The sequence below is a fragment of the Bombus pascuorum genome, chromosome 11, assembly GCF_905332965.1.
Source record: "Bombus pascuorum chromosome 11, iyBomPasc1.1, whole genome shotgun sequence".
Taxonomy (NCBI): Eukaryota; Metazoa; Arthropoda; class Insecta; order Hymenoptera; family Apidae; genus Bombus; species Bombus pascuorum.
Genome location: NC_083498.1, coordinates 7,639,566 through 7,664,672, shown reverse-complemented (window position 1 = coordinate 7,664,672; position 25,107 = coordinate 7,639,566). Strand labels below are relative to the sequence as shown.

The 25,107-nt window shown below is 35.7% G+C and overlaps 1 long non-coding RNA gene across 3 annotated transcripts in view; it reads left to right on the top strand.

The window, feature by feature from the left end:
• Positions 1-4,337: 4,337 nt before the first annotated feature.
• The window catches only part of LOC132912339 (uncharacterized), a 115,315-nt gene continuing 94,545 nt past the window's right edge, over positions 4,338-25,107 (top strand). For all 3 annotated transcript variants that reach the window (XR_009659180.1, XR_009659181.1, XR_009659179.1), the window contains exons 1-4: positions 4,338-4,713; positions 5,275-5,444; positions 6,727-6,953; positions 17,448-17,627. This is a non-coding gene — a long non-coding RNA (uncharacterized LOC132912339). The remainder of the gene's footprint in view (positions 4,714-5,274; positions 5,445-6,726; positions 6,954-17,447; positions 17,628-25,107) is intronic.

Sequence of the window (25,107 nt, the reverse complement as noted above, 5' to 3'; positions counted from 1 at the left end):
AACACGCAGTAAATTGTAATTAGAAAATGGCATTGAGAATAGTGGTTTCCAAGCGTGAACGATTGCACGTATTAACAGAGATAATTAACTGAGAAATTATTATATGCGTGTTAATGTAATTATCGATATAAATTGTAATCAGAAAGAGAAATGTAATAAATAAATATTTAAACGTAAAAATAAAATTTCTAAGTAAACGATTCTTCTTATTATATAAATTCGTGGTCGTTAATTCATCGCAATTTTTTAAATATTTCTATTTCGTGAATTATATCTAAAAGAGAGCGAGTTCAAGGACACGATGCCACTCCCTGACACTTTTGACAGTGGATAAAAAATCGACATGGCCGACCGTAATTATTCGCGATTCTATTTCCGTGTTTCTTCTCCCTATATTCGAGGGACCTTCCCGTAGGATTTCACGTGGGTGAGCCAAGATTTACGACGTATAACGACCCACCATGCTCTTTCAAGGCGCAGCCCCTTCGATGCCGAAAACGCTCGAATAAATCCTAAATCTGGCGTGATTCAAGTTGTCCTTGACTCCAGAGCTCGAGGACAGAATAAAATTTGCCAGAGTAAAAACTTTCTTCAACTGAAGGACCTTAATTTTAATTGAGAAACAAGATTTATACGAAGTAGAACACGTGACACCCTCAAATTACAATTTATTGCAAAAGGTTGCATTTTAAAATTGTCAGAAAAATTACAGACCTCAAGAGTTTCAATTATAATAATTAAACATGCAAATTTCCATGGCCTTCGTATCGTTAAATTATTAAGTTACACTTTGTATGGTAACGCGCATCTTAATAACGATATTTTCATACTTTCTTCAAACTTAACGCTCAACTAGTATTATTAGAACGCTGGTGACCATAAATTTAATTTTTTTTTTTCATCTAATAGATTTCCTTTACATTTTGCGTTTCATTCACGATGAACACTATCATTAAGGAACACGAAGAAAAATTAAATAAATATCTTAGAAGAGTATTTTAATGATATGCAGCAAGCCCTAACCAATAGCCTCTACAAACTTAAGTATTCAAATTCAAGATTTTATTGGCCGCTAACTGACAATTATAGAATTTCTTAACGACATAAGAAACACAATCGGATTAAAAATGACCCAACGAACGTAACTCCAATGAATTATTCCCGAAGCTTTATTGTGAGAGCGCAGATCGGAATCGAGTCGAATGGTCACGGGCAGTATGCAAAATTATATACGATGCGTCAATATAAATCGCATCCTTGGAAGTGTGTCTCCTCGTTGGCTAAATATAATTCGTCCTTGAGCATTCCTCTCAGGCTCGTGGATGGAAGAACGATCTCGTGACGATCTCTCTCGACGACGGCGACGACGACGAAGACGACGAAGAAGAAGACGAGGACGAGATCGGAAGGATCATCACGTCGACCGAGTCAACCCCTTCGAATTGGAAATCAGGATTCATCGGTTCGTGGAAGGGGTCGGAGCGGAGGGCCACTCGAAAATCAAGATGTCAACGGTGGTCGTTGGTCGCGCGGAATTCGGAATCAGCCAGCGCCGGATGCGCGGCCATTTTCGTTACACCAATCTGCCAGCGACGTTGCTGCTTTCGCGAGACGATTTCGTGGACGTCGTCGACGCGTGATACTTTTCATAATTATCCGTTATATTATTCAAACGATAAGGGCTTGCTGTCATTTAACTTTTCTATCTTTTTTTTATTTTTTATGAGTGAGGATATTTGTTTGATTGTGGATGTTGCATTCTTCGGTGTAGTTGTTTAAAGAAATTGAGACTACGACCGAAAGAGACGCTACGTTTTTTTCGCATTCTAATTAATAGATCAATATCGTTGTTTCTATCAGAATATGTGATATATTATTTAGAATATTCATTTATAAAATTATTATCTTTGTATGTGATATTTTGTCCTTTCGATGACTACTTCTTTAGTATTTTCGTTTGAAGAATTAAGTACTACGAAGAAGGGAAATTTTACTTGTTTGTTGTTTAGTTATATTTGTTGTATAGTATATTTACTTAAAATATTTTTGCTTCTTTCAACGTTATTCAGATTATTGATTCTTAAGGCTACTTCTCTTGATGCAATTTATTTACGCATTCTTTTTATGCAACATTTCATTAGGTGTATTTTACCCATCTATGGACGAATTCAATTCGTCGATTCATTTTGCAAATGCTTCTCTCCCAACACGTTTCTTCTCGTATTTTTTCGTTGGTCCCTTACCCGAAGAAATTTATCCTTATGAATATTGATTTTATAAATAGAAATAGCCATATCAAGAGGAATTTCCATTTTTCCCTGACTCGTTTGAAATTAGTTTCGTCAATGGGACGCGTATTACCTGTTTTCTGTTCTACCTCATTAAGAAGCAAAGCAAACTCTAAACAAAATTGCTATTCTTCCCAGTCATAATCATTAACGTCTTTTACAACGTTACAGTTAGCAGATAAGATCAACGATTAAGCAAACAATGATTAAAAACGTGATACGATGGGGAAAATGTAAAAAGAGAATTATAAAACAGTCATAAGCATAATCATAACTACAAGGAAATTACATGGGATTAAAGTTACGAGCTCGAGCAGGCACGTGATATAGTTACGACGTTTTTAGTTAATGTTTCGATACAGGAAGGTGGCAATTAAGATGCACGAGACGTTCTTACCAGTCGACGGATACAAACGTCCATCTTTGTTTTCGATTGCCGAAACGACCGTCGCTTAATTAATTATTCCTCGCGTACACGAGGACTCTCTTCTTTGCACGTGAGCGTTTAGACTCGATTGGAGATTTCAAAACGTGTCCCAAACGCGACAGCGTTCATTGCCAAAACTACCAAAACCAAACATTTCGTCTTTCTTCCAATTCTTTCTTCCAAATAAATTTATAAACTAATTCTTGTAAACTAACTATGTTCTTTTAATTCTATCGAAGGTAATATAATATTTTGCTCCTTTTTTTTCTAATTTTATCAGGGATACAATTATATTCTTAAGGAGATCTGACATTGTAATTAAACTCCATGAGTCGAATCACAATTAGAACAACCAAACTTCTCCGTAATGAATTAGCAGGATATACCGTTTCTCCTTTTGACCAATTTTTAAGAAAGCATCAAGTCATCGCAAAGAATTGTTTCCTTCTGGAATAGCAATAGAGGATATGCGACTTCGCACACACAGTTCCTCCAGATACGAGTACCTCACGTGATTCGAGTGATTAGTGTAATAATTTACATTTATGTAGAAAATTGTATTAATGGCACCATTTATATTGTTCTCATTACATTTGACAGAATCTCAAGCAATTCTCTCGTGATTTCCTGCTTCTGTTAATTAGCAGAGTCTATAAATCAACGGATTGCGCTGCGGCTCGTAACGACTCGAAGGGAGTTTCTTATCAAAATTTATATTTATACATCAATTTATTAATTTCTGCAATATTTAACAATTAAAAATATCTGTTCACTGAGATCTTCTAGAAAGTACTTATCATTGCTATATATTTATTCGCTAATGAAAAATATCAACAAAATATTTAACTACCTACTTTTACCATCCACTTATCATCGACGGTATTTACAAACTTCATTAAATCTCACTGTTCATTAAGTACCGGGTATTCTGCCTATATATTATAAAATACAGATAAAATACAAAATACTAAACACCAGCTATCAAGCATTCTACAATTCTACCAATTTCCGGCCCACTAATTGAAACGCCTAAAGCCTGGCATCCACTTGAAACTAAAGTTACGCTGTACTAAGCTTAAAAATATTTGCTTCGATACATAGGTACGGAATTGTTTTCAATAAAAGTTAAATTTAGCTCAACATAGCTTCCCGCGCGCTTTACCTCGCTCAAACCATCGATTTCCTCTATGCACCGATATGCGACAACCGGGACCCCACGATCGATTCGACGTTTCACGATCCACAGCACGTAGCGAAGATGCGAACGCGTGGCTCGTGGCGAAAGTAAATCCTTTAATTAAGCCGCCGGGTCGTTTCTCACGGGCAACAGTAGCAACCAGTGTTAGTGATGGTCGATCACAATGGAAGGGCAGACACATGTCCAGTCATACGAATAACGCCTGATTCCGGCCCGAGTGAATCGCAGGAAGCCTTCTTACGACACGTTCGTCGTACACCTCTTCCTGTCGTCCTCGTTCGCCTTCGTTCGCGTCCTATATTTAGAAAACGCGCGCCATTAAGCGCGACGTTGCGCGCGCGCTCGCGCCGGCGCGCCAACCATCCACTTCCCTAATAAATTCGCCCATAATTGCAGCCGTCCGCGTGCTACGTCGTAGGTACGCTTTTATGCAAATTCAAGAAGGTTTTTGCGACGCTCGGCTCTATTGCCATACAAACCGCTCGTTACACCGCGACCGCGGCGTAACTAATTAAACTTGTAATTAACGAGCCGGGCTTATTCGATCTCGAGGTGTCCGCCACGCACGCCACCACATGTGCTTACGTCAACCTTGTGTTCGACTTTGTTCACTTAAGTTTCTTTTCGCACTTTTTATTTTGTTCTCGCGGGATATGCATGACTAAGAGGCTAGAATTCGTTTGCGATGCATCGTGTGACTTCTGGTTTGAAATTTTAGTTGCAGTGAGTGGTTGAAATAGAGCGTTTCTTTGACTTGTTTTCGGATGTTCGTGTTTGACGTAACAGGTTAGGAGAAAGCGGTATATATGAAGAAATAAGCGGATATTTACTTTGGTGAATATTTTAAAGCACGCTGCGTTTGATACTACACATAGAGTTTATCAAGCTTGAGAATTTTATTTCTTATTTAATATTTGCGATATTAGATGGTTGAAAGTCAAAGTCTTAATTTAGTTCAATAAGTGGAAGCTTGAAAACGTGATTTTGCTTAATATCTAAAATATTTCTAATTTTACCGGAGAGGTTATGAAAAATCGGAATGATCGAAGCAATGACTAAACTTAATTTCATAAAGATCTAAACCATCTAATACTGTAGTAAGCTATATTAATACTATTATACATATTTTATAACATAAAATTATAATCGGAATCAAATTTTCCATCATAATCATAAAACAGAGAATAGCGAAGGATCATTAATTCAGTTAGTAAATTACGTGTATTCATATAAATATAATGCACTTGAACAGCAATAATTTTATTATTTGATTTTACTTTACTTTTCCATATATTCTATATTACCGTGTAACACTGAAATGATTAATAAAGGCTGATTTGCATGAGCTTCTTCTGTTACAGCGGAAACAATAATACGTGTAGACGAAGGTAAATTATAATCAGCAAGTATCTGAATGGATCGCCGTCGGGGAAGAACGGATTCCTCATCTTTACGATATCTCTTGGTCAGGTGCATTACCATCAAACTGTCGCTAATTACATGGCTAGTGCTATCTTTGTGCACATAACCGGTAACCATTATTAATATACGTCTTACTGTACAATTAATATCGTACACTGGTCTCGAGAGGACAAGATTGTTAATGATAAACGAAATACCCGCGATTAAATGCAAATACAACGCGGATATCTCTGACTATTTTAACATGATCTGTCCTTGCGCTCGTTAGTATCGTTTCACGAGTCGTTCGGTTGAAATATCGTGTCGATCGATTATAATTGCTTTTAAAGCGCGGTTGAAGTTATGTTAACGAAAATGAATGATTGTTTGCTCAGTGGGACTGATAAGCGGTTAGAGAGTAGTTAAGGAATTGTATTGGAGAAAATTGATATCCATGACTATGATTAAAGCCTTAGATTCTTCGATGAACGGAAGAAGTTAGGTTACGTTTGGTTAGAAGAATTTTTTCCGCAAACCTGTTTTTATTGATCATGTGAACATATGCTTTAATAACTGGTTGTCTTGTCTGAAAAATTGTAAAGACTTGCCAATAAGATAAAGTATAAAATATGATATTAATGTTGAAAATATCTTTTTCATATCTGAGCTTCTAAGGCTCTGGAAATCTTTGTGATATGGTGTTGCATTTGTCTTATCTCTGTGTATCATCAATTTCATTTTTTATAAGTTCAGATGTAATTACTTTACAATCCACTTCAATGAAAAACAGTGTCTTTTATGAAACAAAGAATAACACTTATTATATAAATATTCCAAGAATAACACTTATTATATAAGAATTAGTGTTCCTCTATGTATACATAATTATATTACATTCCACACATAGAAGATGCGTAATAATACGATATATTTTATACATCAGTCTCTCTAATTTAGCAATGTCCTAAAGTAGTATTATTTAGTAATATCTTTTATTGTTTTCAAAAAAGTAGACATAACAATAGAAATAAGAAAAACGTATATATAAATACCAGTTTTACATATTTTTCAATACAATTAAAACGAAATCTATCAATACTACGATTTCGATGTTATTAGTGTATAAATACAATAACATCGCAATAATGTATGAAATATTCCATTATGGTGAACAGAACTTGATGAGGGCGTTGCAATCGCTCGCAATAAATCAGAAAAACATTCAAGCGTAGCTTCTCCGGTGTAACTGATACAAGCCGACTTTTCGATTGTATCTTCCGATTCCGACTCGTAAAAATATAAAAGTGCCGGGCGAGATTCAATCAAAGGATTCGCGATACGCAGACAAAGATAAACGCCGTGGGCTATCGAACTTCGACAGAAATTGTTCTCACAGCCGCCGGTTGTTTCAGTGGTTGCCTATGTGCTTCATTCGTGCAATTTTAATGGCGTCGATTTGCCGCCACCACACACGACGCACTCGGAAACAATTCAAATTCTGGACAGGCGCACGGGGATGAAGTAATAATCATTTATTGCGATCCGTGGAATCAAACAGGAAGCATGCGTATCCCTTTGACTCAACTTCACCGAGCAAAACTCACTGGCTGCAACGATGTGTTTACGAATGAAACTCAAGGTATATATGACGTTTCTCTTTTATTTCATTTGGTTGTATAGAAAATTTTATATAAGGTTAGATTTTTTTTTTGCATTTCTATAGGTTTTTTTATATGGCAGATTTTGGTTTATGGATTTGGTACAATGTTTTTTATAAGAGAGAGAAATGTCTCTTATAAATGTCATTTATAAGAGAGAGATTTTAAGGGAGAAGTTCAGTTTATTTGTTCTATGAGGTTTTACATTAAAATTTTTTTTAAAATCTAATAAAGAGAATGTTGGTGATTCCATGAAGAGTTTCACATGAGATTTACATATTTTGTTTTTGGTAATTCTATAGGTTAGTTTATACAGTAAGATTCAATGTAATAATTTTATAAGGTTTTACACTGGAATCTTTTTTAGAATCTAATAAAGGTTTTCTAATGAAGATTATACAAAGAATTTCATATCTCTACTTAGAGATTTATTTTGTATTTGGTGATTCTGTAGAATATTTTACATAGTAAGCTTCATTTTAATAATTTTGTAAAATTATATTTTAAAACCAATGTTTGGAATTTTTTGAAGAGTTTGTTAGATATCATACAGAGAGTTTCAGATGGAATTCAATCTGTTTTCTTTCTTGGTAATTATATAGATCAGTACTTACATATAATTTCTTTGATCACAAGTCTTTTGCTTGTATTAATAAAAGCAAACTTCAAGAATCTGTTGAAACTAGAATACCAGCAAAAGACAGATGTGTTTTAAAATACATATACCACTTTTACATAAATAATATTCATATGGACATATACTTTTTAATGTCATTTATAGACAAGATTACTATTTACATAAATTTATAACCTAACCTATAAAAGACATACATACGATAGTCATCAAAAGAGTTAACGTCCTCATAACAAACTTTTCGGTGCTCGTAAAGACATCGTGTATTGTCTATGATAATTTGCAACTATTTCCACGGATTTGAAACGAGGGGCTATTACACGTTTTCGTCGGAAGAGTTACATGGAAACGGATCCGCGTCGAGTAAATTATCGTCAGTGTATATTTTGCAGGCACGCTTGGTGGGCAGGGCCGCGTCAGCTACCGCAGATTTACGATGACATTTAGGTATCCATATTTTTTTGCTCCTTGTACGAAACTTACTTACACGATGCCCGTGCAATCTTAATTCTCGTATGGACACCTTCCAAGACTTTTGATCCTTTTGATTTCTCGCACGTTTCTCGCGGTTTCATGGCTCCATTCAACGGCGAGAAATGATTAACCTGTTAAAAAGATGCTGTCTGGAAAATTTATATCCCATCGAAATTCAATTTCTCGGTCGAAGAAATATTGCTTACGTGATTATCATCGTTTCCTTTCGTGGTAGAAGTGTTTGTTGCATGATTTAAGTTGGATGTTTTTATGGACAGTACTTATAATATTTCTTCAAAAATAATAGAGAATAATAATAGAGTCCTAAATAAATATACAGATATACTGTTTATAATTATTATATTCAATTAGAAATCTTGTTTTTATATAGTTACTTAAGCTTTAAAGAAGATGATGTCAAAGTTTGATTATTAAAATTATCGATTATTATTTATAATGTAATATGCATTGGAAACCTAAGAATTTTAGATAGAAAATTGTAATTTTCAAAATTTCACACATCAATCAAAATTTCCAATTATCATTTGTTCTTCATTCACAAATTTTTCATTTCTTCAGAAGAAATTAAATAGATTATATAAAAAATTATTATTAATAGCAAAAAGCAACATAAATTAATTAAACTATATAGAAAGAATTTAGAAACGGCACGTGAAGATAATAAAAGTCAATTATCTTTCTTCATGTGCAAGTTTCCAAAATTTCCACGTCTGCCAAAATCATCAACATGTGTAGCATAGTTGCACCACAGGTTGGCTTCGAGCATATTATTTCGGGAAACAACGCTTTCCGTTGACGCAGAATCCTTGTCCAGCATGGTCCGCGATAAATTCTCGTCCCATTCTATATATTATCCCAGCTCGTCCCGGAAATTTACGAGCGGCCGCACGCGGCCTGAATTTTTGTCACGCGTTCTCTCGACGTTTACGCGTGAATCGCAAATCACCGTGATTTGAACAATCACTATTCAAGATGATCCGCGAATTTTCCACCAAACACTCGAACATGCGAGATAATTTACCTTTATAGTGTGTTTACGGAATAGTGTGAGGCAAAGATGAATGTGTCAGCTTTCAGAAACTCGTTTGGAATAGTGAATGTGAATTAACGCCTGTTTCATAATGGGTTGTGTGTATTGTTAAGCGTGTTGTAGTTGAAGTACGATATTGTGGAACATGATAATAACTGGACGATATTAGAACTTCCATGGTAAGGTATGAGGATAATCTGGTTGTTTCAGTTTATTAGTAAGTGGAAATAGATGCAGCGTGAATGATGTTATAAGTGTGTTTCATTGCGAATGAAATACATGTTTACTGTATACATTAGGAATATAGGGTGTTTCATTTAGTACGGTTACAGAAACATTTCTTTTGTTATCAATGATATGAAAGTATCGTTGAAGAGAAGGTTGAAGTTTCCAAGCGAATGAATGTTCGCGTTTTTTGGTTAGGGAACATACAGGATGTTTCATTTATCGAGGCTACAAAAATGTCTCCTTAGTAGTCTCGGAGAAGTTCTTGAGGAAAAAGTTGTAGATTCCGAATAGAAGGTTGAGCACATCTTTGGTTAGGTCCGTGTATAGCGTGTTTCATTTATGATGGCTACAAAAGTATTTTCTTTATTTCTAACGATATAAATTTTGGATGGTAGATCTTGAAGAAAATGATGTTTTGATTGTTGCACGTTTTATTTTGGATGGAATTATTATACAGAGATATATGTACAGGATATTCCATTTATCATGGACATTTATAACTATCATTGTTATTCTTTATCTTGATTATTCTACAGCTTATCCTGGAAAAAATTATTCCACATAGATACAGGATATTCCATTTATCATAGACATTTATAAGTATTTTTATTTATCTTTATCTTGATTATTCTACACTTTATCCTGGAAAAAATTATTCTCCAGAGATACAGGATATTCCATTTATTGAGGACGTACATAAATATCTCCCTTATCTTTCCCAACACAGAGAAACTTTATAACGCAAAAATAACTATCAACAATCTTGTTCCATAACTAGCTATCATTTTCATAATCTTACAAAATTACTTTCACATTATGGATTCAAAAGTGCCAACTCAATCCCGGAACATCTTTATCTCTAAATCCTGCATACCTAACCTATAAGTACTCGAGAATATCGTGTATGAAATCATCATTTACCCTTTGGAAACTCGAAGATTGCCATCTCACAGAACCGACAATTTCAAAACGTGCGCGCGAGCCTCTCTCTAAGCTCCGATCATCTCTCATCTCGAAACGATTTCATCGACTCCTGGAATCGTGATCATCGTATCGACGCTACCTAACCTTAATTTACGCTCGATCGATACCCACGTGAGATCGAATCTCTTTCGAACGGATCGATATCGTCGTTTATGTGAAAAATAGACCGTAAGCAGCACCCTCACGGTCATCAATAACCATCACTTCAGTAATTTACGATTAATCATTGGGTATTTGCCACTGACACTCTCGTTTAACGTCTGCTTAATTATCTCTCCATATCTTTACGCGACAAGTGCCATTATCGAGTCTCATCATGAATTATTCATGGAAATTCTTTTCAGAGGTTAGGAGGGGAGAGTGGCCGATTTTTCGCCTCGAGTTATTAATTTTGCGCGAGAGTCGCCTTTTAGGATTCCGAAGCAATGGTATTTTGGCCTTTGAAAGGTTTAATGGAGTTATTTCGTGCAGATTCACCGTTTTAGGAAAGTGGAAAGGTTTCTGAAAAATGATGTGAGACTGGACGAGTGTATCACCTTCTGTAACCTTTCGTTAACCTTACAATTAATATGGGTAGCCATTTATGTATATATTCTCTTTAACAATCAAATTTTATCGACTTGTAACACAAACGTGTCCAATACAAAGGCTAAAATAATTTCTTTGAGAAATGGAACTTAATCCTAACCTATCTCAAACATGAATTCCACAACTCTGTTCTTTATATTATCTAACCTAACCTAAGCTTAAGCCAAATGTGAGCTCATTTGTTTTTAAATATTTGTTAAAAAAAATATATTTGTTAGACATATACAACCTGTATTTTCTAGAAATAAAAAAAGTCTATTCTGTATCCTGCTTTTTACACGAATCCCCGTAAATTAGCTCTAATCAAATTTCCTACCTTAAATACGTAAATTGATTTCACGATCGCATTAATTAATCTGAAACTTTAAATGCTTCTATGAGATAACCAAATATATTTTGTATCTTCGAGAAGCCTTCTTTCATCTTCGTATATTCCGAGCGAGACGATAGAATCACACGTATCTCGAGGAGCTTAAGTTCTCGATGGTAACAGGTTATCTGGTTTTGTCTCAAATGGAATTACTTAAATACTACTGCTAGGAAAATGAGATTCGCCATCTTTCGAAGTGGCATCTGTGCGGTGTAATTCAATCGTTTCGCTCGTGATCGTAGGAATAATTAACGTAGCAAAGGTAGATTGCCGCCGCGCGGTTTCACTGCAAACGTACATTTATTTCTGCTTACGGTTGCGAGAGTAATTAGTTTCGCGTCCCGTTTCGGTTATAATCGTAAGCGTAATTAGTGGAAATTACGATCGTCTGTGTGATTAATACGGGCCCGGACAGCGGCTATCACAGATGGCGTTCGCAACATTTTGCTTATGATCGTTGCTTGCTACGTAATTAGTGCAACTCGGTACCATGGTCTTGCTTCTGATCGTGGAAATAAATTATTTATAGCGGCAGTAGTAGGTTTAGGGTCGTCATTACCAGTGATGAGATTAGTAAGAGAGAGTAAGAGAGAGTTATGAATGTTCTCTTCTATATGTATACATATATATTGTATTTTGCTAGGAATCGTATGGTTGTGAAAATGAATATCAAACTGATTTAAAAAATGAATTATAGGAAAATAATCGTTTCTTATTGATTATAATAATCGTTGTATCTTACATGTATTACTTGCGAACTTGATCAATTTATAATTAGAATTACGTACACGTTACAGGCACTGCAAGTGTGAGCTCGTAATAAGTTTCGGGGTTGCGAAATTGAATATTTAATTGGTTTTAAATAAATAATATATATATATTATTTATTTAGCATATGGACCGTAAAATATCTTGTACATTGTAAAACGGGTCTAACCAATTAGGATTATATACTATGTTATACGTGTTGTAACTATGTGTTTAATATATGTACTTGAAATTCGAACGAGGTAAAACTTGTTTATCTGATTATATTTTATGAAGTTGTTTCAACGTAAGAAAAGTGGTGGAATGCATTAAGACGTAAAATACTGAAATCATTAAAACTGATCGAATCATTTTGTCACATGAAAACAAGTTGCAAAAGAAGGATACAGGTTTCTCCATTTGCAGCCTGGTTTTCGAGAAAATCGAGTTTAAAAGTTTGAACTCGATAAATCTTGACGCGTTGCTTTATGCATTTAGCTTTTCCTGATTATTTTTTCAAACCAAACCTGATTATCTTCATTTACAAGCTCAAGCGTCATCTTAACTCCCAAACACCCTGATATAATCAAAACCCAGCGACAGGCATCCTCCATTTATCTACTTTACTCATTTTTCAAAACGAAACTTGATCACTTTTGCTTATAATTTATAGTCCATTGACCTGATCATTAAACACCTGAGTACGTAATGTACTAGACGCTTAGGGCGATAGAAGTATGTCAAAAGGAAGAGTATGATGTAGAGTAGCCTTGGAATATACTTTCAAAGGGTTCCCCAGGTATCGATGCACGCCCTGAACCAGGTGGCTGCTTTCAACATCAACCTAAATTCTTTCAAACACCGTGATTACAATTCACCAACTAGTATTATCAACTAGTATCATTAAATAATTCTTAAAAACCGAAATTGCCCACCTTTTTAGAATTCCATTTTTTAGAAATTTAAGATTCCAAAAATATAAAAATATAAAAATATGTACAAATTTCTATGTCGATTCCACTTCTTTAATTATGTTCATAAATATATGCATATATAAATATACATATATATAACTACTTACAATATACAGTCTACTCACTCAATCACTAAACACCTGAGCGTGCGTAATGTACTAGATAGGATAAGAATGTGAGAAAAATCATAAGAACGGACGAGTGTGATGTAGTATAACAGCTTGGGAATATTTTCTAAAAAGATTTCCCAAGTATCGATACACGGCAGCAGCAGATAGCTGCTGCAATCTCAGCCTACCTTTCAAATTACCTCGTTATAATTAAAGTCGACCTATCGGCATCCTTCGTTTGTCTACTGCACTGATTCTTCAAAATCAAACTTGCCCACTATCGTTTATAATTTATAGTCTACTAACCTAACGGTTAAACACCCGAGCATATAACGTACGAGGCACTTAAGGCGATAAGAGTATACGAAAAATCAGAAGAAAGGAGCAGTATGATATAGAATATGCTCGGAATATTCTTTAAAAGGGTGAGCCGTGTATCGATGCACGCCCCGAAGCAGATGTTGGCTTTAATATCAGCCGGGCTCGCGCAACGCCGTAATGGGCCTTTACGGCGGCAAGGAGCGCCGTTTCGCGGTGTAAATTGCACGTTGCATCGATTTACGAGGCGAACAGTAATTTCCACCGTCCTCTCCGCTTTGAACGTAGCTCGCTTAAATACTCGCGAGTATGCGATACGCGTAGCAATAACGCGCGATGAATACGCGAGAACCAGCCGGTTCCGGTGTGTTCTAACCAACGCGCTAGAAAATCGTCCCGCCGCGCGGAACCACGCTTATACATGGAGGATCGAAGCGCCTGCGGCAGCAGGAATCACGCGCGAATCGCAAACGTTAATGGCACGTGCGGAATTCCTAGCCATTGTTATTTTATGTCTCATAAGTGGCTGTATCTTGTGGATGTCGTTAATAAAAAGCTAGAGGGTAGAATATTCATGCAAATTCATATTTTTTCCGAGAACAATTAAGGAAATGAAATCTAATATCTGCGATCTAGATGATTGTATCTCGCCTGTTGAATATTTACAAGCGCTATAATTTAGGAGTATTCTATATTTTTATGCGCGTTCTCTGGATTTCTGCATCTGTTACACGTATTTCCCGTATTAGGCGAGTTTCCCATTATCCGAAATAGGCCCGGTCCACGTCGCTTCGCACGATCCAGGTTCTACCGTAGTTACACAGTGAAAGTATAAAAAGTGAGCGCATACGCTTTACAAGAACGATCTTTCGACCTACCTGTACAGACTTACCTTATGTTCTTTTTGCCATTAATTTGTATTCCAACGTACTTGGCATCATTTCCTTCAATTTTCAATTTATCGAACATGGGCGTAAGAATTTTTTAAACGAATCTCGTGCATCCACCTTTGGTCCTCATCATACAGTAACGTTACAAAATTACAAGTTAGGTAAATTCAGAGCAACGTTGAAAAATAGAAATTCGTAACAGGTTTAAGTTACGTTTAAGTATCGATTCTTCGCGCATCGAGGCTAACGTATCAATGATTGTAACGCAGCGAACGATGACGTTCGTAAAGAGTAAGACCGATGATGTAGCGTAGATCAAGTATAGTAGTAAAGCACATGACCTCTCTATCTTTTCATCGAGCATTTCACAGTGATTTCACGGATGAAACTTGACGCTATGATGATTAATCCCATGCCGGTTCTTTTCTCCCAGAACGCACGCCTTCGTCGGCTGATGATTTTCCCGGATGGGAATTACCCGCTTCGCGTATTATCTTCGATCTTCATGCCGGTAATCACGCGGTTGATTACTCGATTCTGAGCGATCTTCGAAAACAGCCACCGTACGTTAGTCTGGTCTTGAAATCGGTAATCACACGTTTCATTGTGAAGCTTCCTTCTCTGTCCGTGTCGCGTAAATCGTTCACGCCCGTTACAAGGGTGGCACCGTTGCAAAGCAGTGTGAAAGCGTCTTGATCTACGGACGCTGGAAACAATTAGGGGATCGGATATCTGCAGCATCTTTCGGGTAATTGGATTAAATGAAGGGATCGAAGAAATGGACTGATGGGTGTAATGATGGATTCGCGGTTGTTGATGGGCGAAACACCGTTTTTGTGTGGCGTTTATGTGTTAGACGTTTACCGATTAGGGTGTAGCGTTGTAATTAAACTGAGAGAAGTAGGAAGAAAGGAGAGAGAAAAAAGAGCAAGGTAGACTGGCGTTCTGTTTGGAACCTATTTGTAGACTCGTTACAAGGGTTTCCATAATAGCTTCCTGTTGTAGATGCTGAAATGGTGAAGTTCAGATCGGATGATGTATTTGAAAAGCGTTTTACCTGAAAGGATTACCTCTGTGATGGAAGTTTTGCTGTCATTTAAGGCGTATTATACTGCTACCTCTAATGTAATTAGTATTCGTAATAGGTAAACGTCTATAAGCAATTTTTGGGGATTTAATCTAATTGTTCAATAATTATTTAATGTATATTTCTTTAAACTACCTAAAGAAACGAGATCTTTATAATCCTAGGTGTATGGATTTTGATTTTAACCGTAGAAATTCGTAGAGTCCTTAAAATCCTAGATATCCTAGAAACGTTTTGAATTCTTGATATTCATGAAATCTATAGACTCGTCAGGGTTAGGCTAATAATCCAGAAATTACGACCCAAGTCCCATAGGCGAATACTTGTGTGCCAATGAAATTCTTGCGGTGTAGCACGCAATAAAATTCGCCATAAAATTATCCTTGAAACCACAAGAGCTGCCATAAAATTATTTCGATATGTATGTGTGGTTACCATTACATCGCCACAATCCTTTTGCTACGTGATACAATTTTCATTGAACAAAAACCTGCCTCATATTATTACCTCAACAAAACTGCGCTATCTTCACGTTCACATCATTTTCGTCAAATGACTCGAAATAACCATGGAAAAAGATTGAGCCAGGTCAGGAATCAGTGTACTATAGTCCGAGAACGAAGTCATTTGAATGGAAATGAAGCACGCTTTCGGTTGTTTGCTTGTGGTAGCAAAGATGCCTGAAATCATTACCCAGCACGATTCTGGAATATCGTCTTGTTGATACTACTCGACCGCGAGCGAATTCTTCGTCTCCACTCGTTGAAGTCTCCATTTGGTTGTTCGAACGCGTATTCTAGTTTGCGGGCAATATAATTTCCCTTTGGCGTCGTAGAGCAGTCATTGTATATTCATTCTCGGTAAAATGATAGATCGTGGTGGTATTCCGAGGTTCGAGGCAGTCTTATGCTAACGAATTTGAATTTTTTGAAAATCCCGCGTCGTATGGGCAAATGAATTTTTATGTAATACCTTGAATTAAAATGAAAATGTTCTTCGTGTAATTTGCCTGTGGCGTTTTTATGTCGTGGCTGCGTATACTTTCTGGAGAAAATGATAGATCATGATGGTATTCTGAAGTCTCAAGCAGTTTGATCTACTGCAATTTCCCGCGGTTAAAAAAATTTCTATTTAAAATAAAAGTATTTCCTATGGAATTTGCCCTTGGCAGTATTTTGCTATCATTGTATATCCTTTCGCGAGAAGATTTCAAATTACGGTAAATCCTGAGATTCGATATGCATAATTTCACGATAATGAATCTGCTACCTGGGCTTGTAAACTTGAATGTGTTGTGATTTCTTATTGAAATATGGTAAGTGATAACAGTGATACATTGAAATCACAACGTTACAGCTGAAACTGTACCAGTTCTCAAGCAGTGATCGGGAAACAAATTGTACAATAATCAACATTAACCCATAATCACAAGCCAACTTTCAACATTCACTATCTCTGAACTTACCTTCAGTAAAATTTTATTAGTACCTGATTAGATGAATTTCTATCGACGAATAAAATCCATCTATTTGACAATCTCGATCACACGCATAAAAAATCAATAGAATCCTATTATACTAACTGCTTGGTTGTCGATAAATTCAGATCAACAAAACTATACCATAGCCTAATGCAAAGCCAAACGAAACCAAAAATCCTCAAAACCTTCTCTTCCAGTTGATAACACTCGCAACATGTACCGAAACAACTATCCACATCGTCAGACGTACTCGAACACTCGTTCCTGTCATTTAACTTACGTGCTCACATTTCAATCCGTATAACAAGTCGACTAGAACGCCTCCAACTACACCTGGAGGGTTACTCGGTCACGGAAACGATCGAGGGATGACGGAGTTCGATCCTTGGTCGGGTTTTAGCCGTGTATATCCGCTAGCGGAAAGAAGAGAAGCGTAGTCAGCCCGCGGCCCTATTACTTATGCAGTCTACGTTAGTCCCGGCTTGCATTGCTGCACGACTGCTTGCTTACCCTTCGTAACGTGTACTTTATTCTTTCCAGATGCGGCCGAGCCGATAGCTACTGGCGATTCGCTCGTTTAACAGCGTAACGGCGAGCCGGCAGGAGTCAGGGCCGGTGACTGGCATCGCGCGAAGAGAGACGGATAGAGAGCACCGGGACACGAGGGAGCAGAGAGGCACAGGTAAAAACGTGACTGGGTCCCTACGAGGGTGCTAGAAGGTGAGTACAGTCGCTAGGAAGAATATAGAAAACGAGAACTTGCCTCGTCGCTCCCCTCCCCCCTTTTTCTTCATTTTAGAACGAAACTTGTTTTACTTTGTCTCACTGTTTCATTCTTCGTTAGTCTTTTTTCACTCGCTTGGATGAGTGACTTTTTGCTTTCTTTCCACCTCAGTACATCTTCGTTGGCTCTGATGAAGGATTCGTATGGCTGGCCATTCAGCGAGCTCGTTGATCCTGATATTGTTAATTTAGCGCGTCTTTCACATTTGAATGGCGTTGATTGGGAAATTCTTTGGAAACAAGGAAGTATTTGATAAGTTAAGTAGAGTTTTTGCCTCCTTTGTTCCTCGGTACTTGTTCGTTAGCTTGGATGAAAGATCGATCTGCCTGCTCATTGAACGAGCTTGACGATCTTGATATTGTTAATTTAACGCGTCTTTCAGATTTCCCCTTAATTGGAAAATTCTTCGAAGAGAAGGAAATATTTGATAGGTTTAGTAGCTTTTGCTGTCTTTGTTCCTCGGTCCTTCTTCGTTGACCTGAATGAAGAATTGATCTGCCTACCCATTGTGAGTGAGCTTGATGATCTTGATATTGTTAATTTACCGCGGCCTTCAGAGTTTCCTTTAATTGGTAAATTCTTTGGAAAAAAGGAAGTGTTTGATAGGTTTAGTAGTGTTTGCTGTCTTTGCTCCTCGGTCCTTCTTCGTTCGCCTGGATGAAAGATTGGTCTGGCTGCCCATTGAGTGTAGCTTGACGATCTTGATATGGCTACTATGGTATGTCTTTTAGATTTAATGGGCTCGATTAGGAAATTCTGTAGAATGGAAAGCAGAGAATATTTGATTGTTTGTTAGCTTTTTGATTCTCAGACGAGAACTTAATAAAAGAACACTTTCCTATATTTCTAAAGAAAGAAAGGTGTTCATTATACTAATGTTATAATTTACTTTCAATTAAGAAAGGAACGATATTGCTATGTAATTCTCTGCTGTCTCTTTAAATTCTTACCTTTTACGTATTGACTTGATGATCTTTTTTTAATCTTTTTTTTAATTTTTTTTTATGGTTATAGAGAAGTTTGAGATTTTAATGCCCCACTAACATAATTATTGATTATAAATGAGTTGAAAAAGGAGGATCGTGTACTTAATGTTTTCATCAGATCTTGTAATTAGATTTTTAATACTTAATGTTTTCCACGTTTACTGGATGACCTTGAATCCAAAGAAGGAACCTGATATCTTGGTTTACTCTAATTGTAAACTAGTTTAGATTATACATATTGAAAATTGTGCTTGTTAATGCTGTACCGTTCGCTTGCAAAATTCTTCACTGCACAATATTATTAACCGAAGAACAGGCCATATAATGGATTTAATAGCTTTTGTAATTATTGTTTCAGTATCTTTTTTTTTACACATAGAAATTTGATATGGAAATTGTAATAATTTATTAAACCAGTTATTCCTGATACTTTATATTTTTTCTTTTCAAACGTGTTTTTTTTCAATTTTTGTCTATATGATTTTTATACATTCGTACAATGTAATATGAATAAAATTCATCGTATTTTCTTTTTTCTTAGCGAATGATTCTTAGATTTCAGATTTCTTTTTATTAACATTTAATGGCTTGGTTCTATTTGGCAAAATTAGGAACTATGTATTTTCATCTATTAAGTAGGCCCTTACGTTTTATTATATCGTTTGCGGAGAATAATATTTCATCCTAACAAATTCTTTCTTACAATATACATCAACATTATGTCGTTGAATACAGGCAAAGTTTTTACCAATCTCGAAAAACCCAACAATTCATTTTATTTCACACCTCTCTGTCATAAATATTAAGAATTAAATTAAAAAATAGATTTTTCCCATCACTTCCTTTAGTACACGATATTTCGTAATTAAACGAACAAGAAGATGAAACGATTACATTTAGAATGATGAATGATACCGATCCATGGCTGAAGTATTGTACATGCAGAGGAACAAATTACTTATCAAGAATCGAATTAATGTATCGCGTAGATTTATTGTCTGTCTGATTAAGATTACCGGATGAGGAGTGTATTGCTTCAAAGAACATATCGTCATAGAATATTTATCGTGGATTTCAAGTTGGATTTCCTACTGATTGCAAATTTCACGTTGAATCTTTGTTTGGAAATTAGGTAAGTGTCGTTCGAGTCTTAAGTTCAGAATTAATCTTTGCGTTGTACATTGTTGCAAAGCTATTTCTAAACTCATTTCTTACATACAGGCGAATAACGGTTCTTCCATTAAAGAAAATTATTCAGTTTATTATTAAATATTCCTTAAGATACAAATTTTCTTCTCCGTACTATGGATAATTTATCGAAATAATTTATTATAGGTTGAAACAATTCTATTATTTTTTCTATTAAAATCTAGAAAACGCACTTGTCTTTTTTAAAGCCAAAAATTTCTAGCGGATAATTATACTCGTTAGAGAAAATCATTTTTGTCGCTTCGTTAACGTGTCACAGTAATCGCCTCTCGTGCGTTTTACATAACATTTAAATGGAGGCAGTAATAAAAAATAAGTTAACAACTCTTGGAGAACCGTGTCGTTGGATGTAATTTTCCTAAAAAAAATTCAGTGCGATCCTGAACGAGTTAAACGATCCACAAAATTGTGTAACGTGTCGTATACTACATACTTCGTATCTGATCGTATAGATCGTAAGAACTCGATCCCCTAATTATTCCGAGCGTTGTACAACATGACCCTAATTGGAAGCTTAATAGCGACGCCGATCAGGTGAAAAATCTTGTCCTTTTTTTCCTTTCTTCGTTTTCTTCCACGTATTAATACGAGCAATTTTAATGGAAAGTCTTGTGCAATAAGTAATATTCGAAATTCGAACACAGTCCAAGTATAATTTTGTTAGTGAAATTTTACAAGTGAAATTACAAATTATCGATAGGAATAAATTATCCTGAGAACAACAAGTCTGATAATGAAAGAAACGGATTTTTATAAATAATTGTTACAAGGTATGTGCTTATATCATTTGACAAATAAAATTCAATAACATAAATATGCATTGAATTAAAATAGAATAAAAAGAGATATACTAAAATCATGAATGAGAGGTTCATAGATACATTGTGAATTTTTATATATCTTCATATTTTTCTTAACATAACTGAAGCAATATAATTGAATATTTTTTACATTTTGCTACCTTTTAGATTTTCACAACATACACTTTGCAACTTGTCAATCCATTGGCACCGTTGATTGTCCATCAAATTATTGTGTAAGGAGACTCTGGCGTATACAGTGGAAGAAGAACGTTATTAATTCTGGAGTCAGTGAAAATTGTAGAACTTTCCTTTCTTACTTGTAAAGAAATTTCTGCCTGAAGAATTTTCAATGAAAATTTCTACAAACCTGTATCAGATTTTTAGTTGTATAATGATATTACGTGCCTACGCTGTGGTTAGATTATATAACAGGATATTTCAAGGCAAGGTTCGTCGGTAGTACGTGGTTAGCAGGCATAAGATCGAAGTAATTGAGTTATTTCTGAATTTTAATTAGAGACGAATGTAGAAGCGCGTGTTGATTACTGATATAACGATATAAATGGAACATTACGTTCATTTAGTTGCATATAAATGCAGATGTTAAGTCATTCCTAGTTTCTTAGACGTGTTATGAAAATATATGTCAGTTTCTTATATATATTTATGTATTGTAGTTATTGTTGAAAGTATGATTTCCTCTCTAAGTTGGTTTAAACTATCGAGAAAATTTTCATAGGGCAACAGTAAATGATACGAGCCAAGTTATGAGTATGTGTGTGGATATTAATAGCATGAGTATCTATAAACCTCTAAAATAATTTCATACCTAATTTATCACAAATTAACAGAGTTGAAACGCCTTGAGTGTAATTACGGCAACTGTGCGTTTTATTAGAAATTTCAGACAGTCGTAAACTAGAGCGATAATCACTACGCGGATTGAATAAAAATCACCATTGTCTGTAATTATTCCATTCACTGAAAATTATGCGAGATCGTAAAGGGCGAGGGCATTCAATTTCATTCATTTTTTTTAACAATACTATAATTATTTTAGAGACATAAAATACAATCATTATAGAGGTAATTACAAGCCTCCCTATAAGTTAATTATAATTTCACTATAATGATCAATTAATTGATATAATTAATATGTAGCGTACTATTTTTCATGAATTAATTATACGTGACGTTTATTCAAGCTACTTCGTTATAGTAAATTTACCTTTGTATAAAATATCCGATAAAATACTATAATTAATAAATCTTTTATAATTCTAGATACAATTATGGCATATCTTTCTTCTTAATTAGGTTTCATATGTATGTGAATCATAGCGAACGCCATCCTCTTCAGATTTATTTCTACCCCAGTAGTAATGCAATTTATTTAGTTTTCGATTTCACAGGCCACAAAATGCACTCGGCTTACACATTTCCAACTCCCACTCATCGCAGTACGATTCTCAGACCATCTACCACATACAATAACCCACACCCACTCACATTCCCATCCCAAACACACATACCACGTTATATCTAATACTAAGAATTAAACATATACGTACATCTTTATTTCTCTTAACTCGTATACTGTTCTATAATGTACTATACTTAATCCTATACTTAACTTATATATTACCTGTTACATATCTACCTGTGACTTACGATTACTTGGCTACTTATACTATTCTTACGTTTTTCCTGCAAACCTCTTAATCAGTTTGTCGTCGGTTTACTTATCTTCCATATATTCCTCTCTTAGTAGCATCTAAGCAATAGCAACGTTTTATGAGACTTTCAAGGCGTCTACATCTAAACTAGGTAAAATACGTGTACGGTTTGCTCATTCGCCTTTTCCGATCAGTAACAATTTCCCTCCTCCACATTTCCGCATCTTACCCTTGCGATTGGCTATTTCTACTCTACTCTTTCTATTTTAGTCCTACTCTGTTTCCACTATAGCGCTACGAATAAAGCGGAGAACTTCCTGTATCTTTCAAACGTCAGCCATTTCATAATAGACCAAGCAACTCGTATTCGTGACTTTGTTAATAGCCAACGATCGTTTTGATCACCCTATAAAAATTAAAATTCATAGTCGACTGTGAACCGAGAGGAGGTAATTAAGCTCGATCGTGAACGCGTGAAAACGAACGCGCGAAATGCTTCCTTCCGGTTTGAAGGGATGCATCCTGCGCGTCCTGACACCGCCAAAGCTTCGGTTTGATTTAAAGATCTCGTGAAACGCCGGACGAGCCGAGCTACGTGGCGATATATCTTCAGCCGCGTCTTCAATGACGTTCTTTTTATGCGATCGGACAAGATTCTTGAATTAACGCTTTCAACACGCAGGTCATATTTTAATGGTCGTTTGATAACCACTGATGCTATTAATAAGTGTATTTTACGAAAGTATGTAATATTATGCGAGATTATGTATTAATAGGTACAATTTTATTATTACGATTTATCAGATATCAGTTCGTACCTTTAATGATCTAAATATTTCTAATTCTCATTGTGGAAAGTCAACAACAGGTAATGAAAAATTAGCAAAGAATTTTCAAAGCTCGTTTGATATCGGTTTATGGTATTAATAGGCGAATTTCATCGAAACACGTTACATTGCTTTTGCTGCGATTTATTCTATACATTAAATATTAATTAGTTGAATGTTTGTCAGTGCATATATTGTCAAGTTGACAAAAGTGGCGAGAAAGTAATTATTTCAAGTAACTATTTCACTCTACAGGAGGTTACATTGCAAGGCTCGTTTGATAACGACCGATGATATTAATAGGTGTATTTTATGAGAACGTGTAATATTATGTATTAGTATTAATGGGTACAATTATATTATTACGATTTAGTAGCTATTAACTCATGTATTTAATAGTCTATATAGTCTCATTCCTGAAAGTCATTAACAGCTAATGAAAAATCCATAAATAATTTTCGAAGCTCGTTTGATATTGATTTATGATATTAGTAAAAGACACCCATACATGATATCAGTAATATCACAATTATATTGCTACAATTTATTAGACACTAAACATCAGTCGAATATATAACAGTTTATACATTTTCAATTTTTACCTTCAATGCTCGACCAGATTAATATAACAAGGGGGTGAATATTAATTTTCCCTCGTTATATTAATATAATTCAAAATGAAAGCTAAACTCTGGAACTTCAGATCATAAGTAAACAAATAGGAAGAAAAACGAGTGTAAAGCTTGCAACTTTGAAGTATACGCGTAACTGGAAAATTGTAACAGACATTCTAAAATGTAGTAAAGAGTACATACATACGTACGTACATTATTCGAGAATTACTGAAGCAAGGGGAAATTCCAGAATTTGGAAACGTCCAAACAGACATGATGAATTGCCATCTGGAAGATTGGAAAACGTCGAATGGACCACGTGTGTTGGTGATAGCGTCAATGAATATGTAAAGGAGTAGAAAAAGAGGATGCGGGGAATTTAAAACGCGGTTCATTATTCCCCATCCAAGCTTATCTGATGCAGTGAGTTCCGCTAAATGCCGGTTCCGATTACATTTATTGAAATAATCGATCGGCCAACGTATTATGCTAATGCCAGCGAGACCTTAACAGTTAAGGCTTAACTGTTACACTGTTTGCGTCGACATAAATCGATGCACCGCCGTGAGCACCGCCGTGTAATTTGTCCGCGCCTATGCGGTTGCGCTTCCTCTCCAACCATTCGAGATCAGGTTTGAATCGTTCCCAACTTGAATCTCACGAAAAGTGATTTCTTTTTTGCTCCTTGTAACTTGCCTTTTTTTCCATTTTGTTCTTTTAGTTGCAGGCTGTACGCGAGGTCTTGCAGGTGGCTGGATTTTGAGTAATGGTATTATAAGTGGAATTATATCTCTTGGAGGATCCTTTGAAGTTAGGTTTCAGTGTATATATCGAGCGTTACACTGTCAGGTAGATGTAGGTAGCGAGGGTCTACTCGTTTGCACGTTTATTGCAACATTCTAATAAATTTGACTTTATTTACCGGTTTCGGTTACGTGGGCTTGTCTTATATGTAGCTCATGTAGATTTGTAGTAAAATAAGTAGCAAACATGTGTCAGCTCTTGCTGGCTATCTTGAGTATCATACAAACACAAATGGTACCATACCTCGTCCCTTTATTGCTCAATGATTGAAGATTCAAATCGCTAAGAATCGCGTCATAAATGCGAGAAACAGCAGACGTAGGATAAACGAGTCGTTTAGCACCGAGTCGAAGGAATTTATGTCGAACACTCCCAATTTTGTAACTACGCTATTTCCAGTAAGACGATCGGATAATACAGTCATATTCTAAAATGGGCCTGGTCGGTGGTCAGTACAATATTAATATTAGAGCGTGTTAGCGTTACTATGAAAGAAC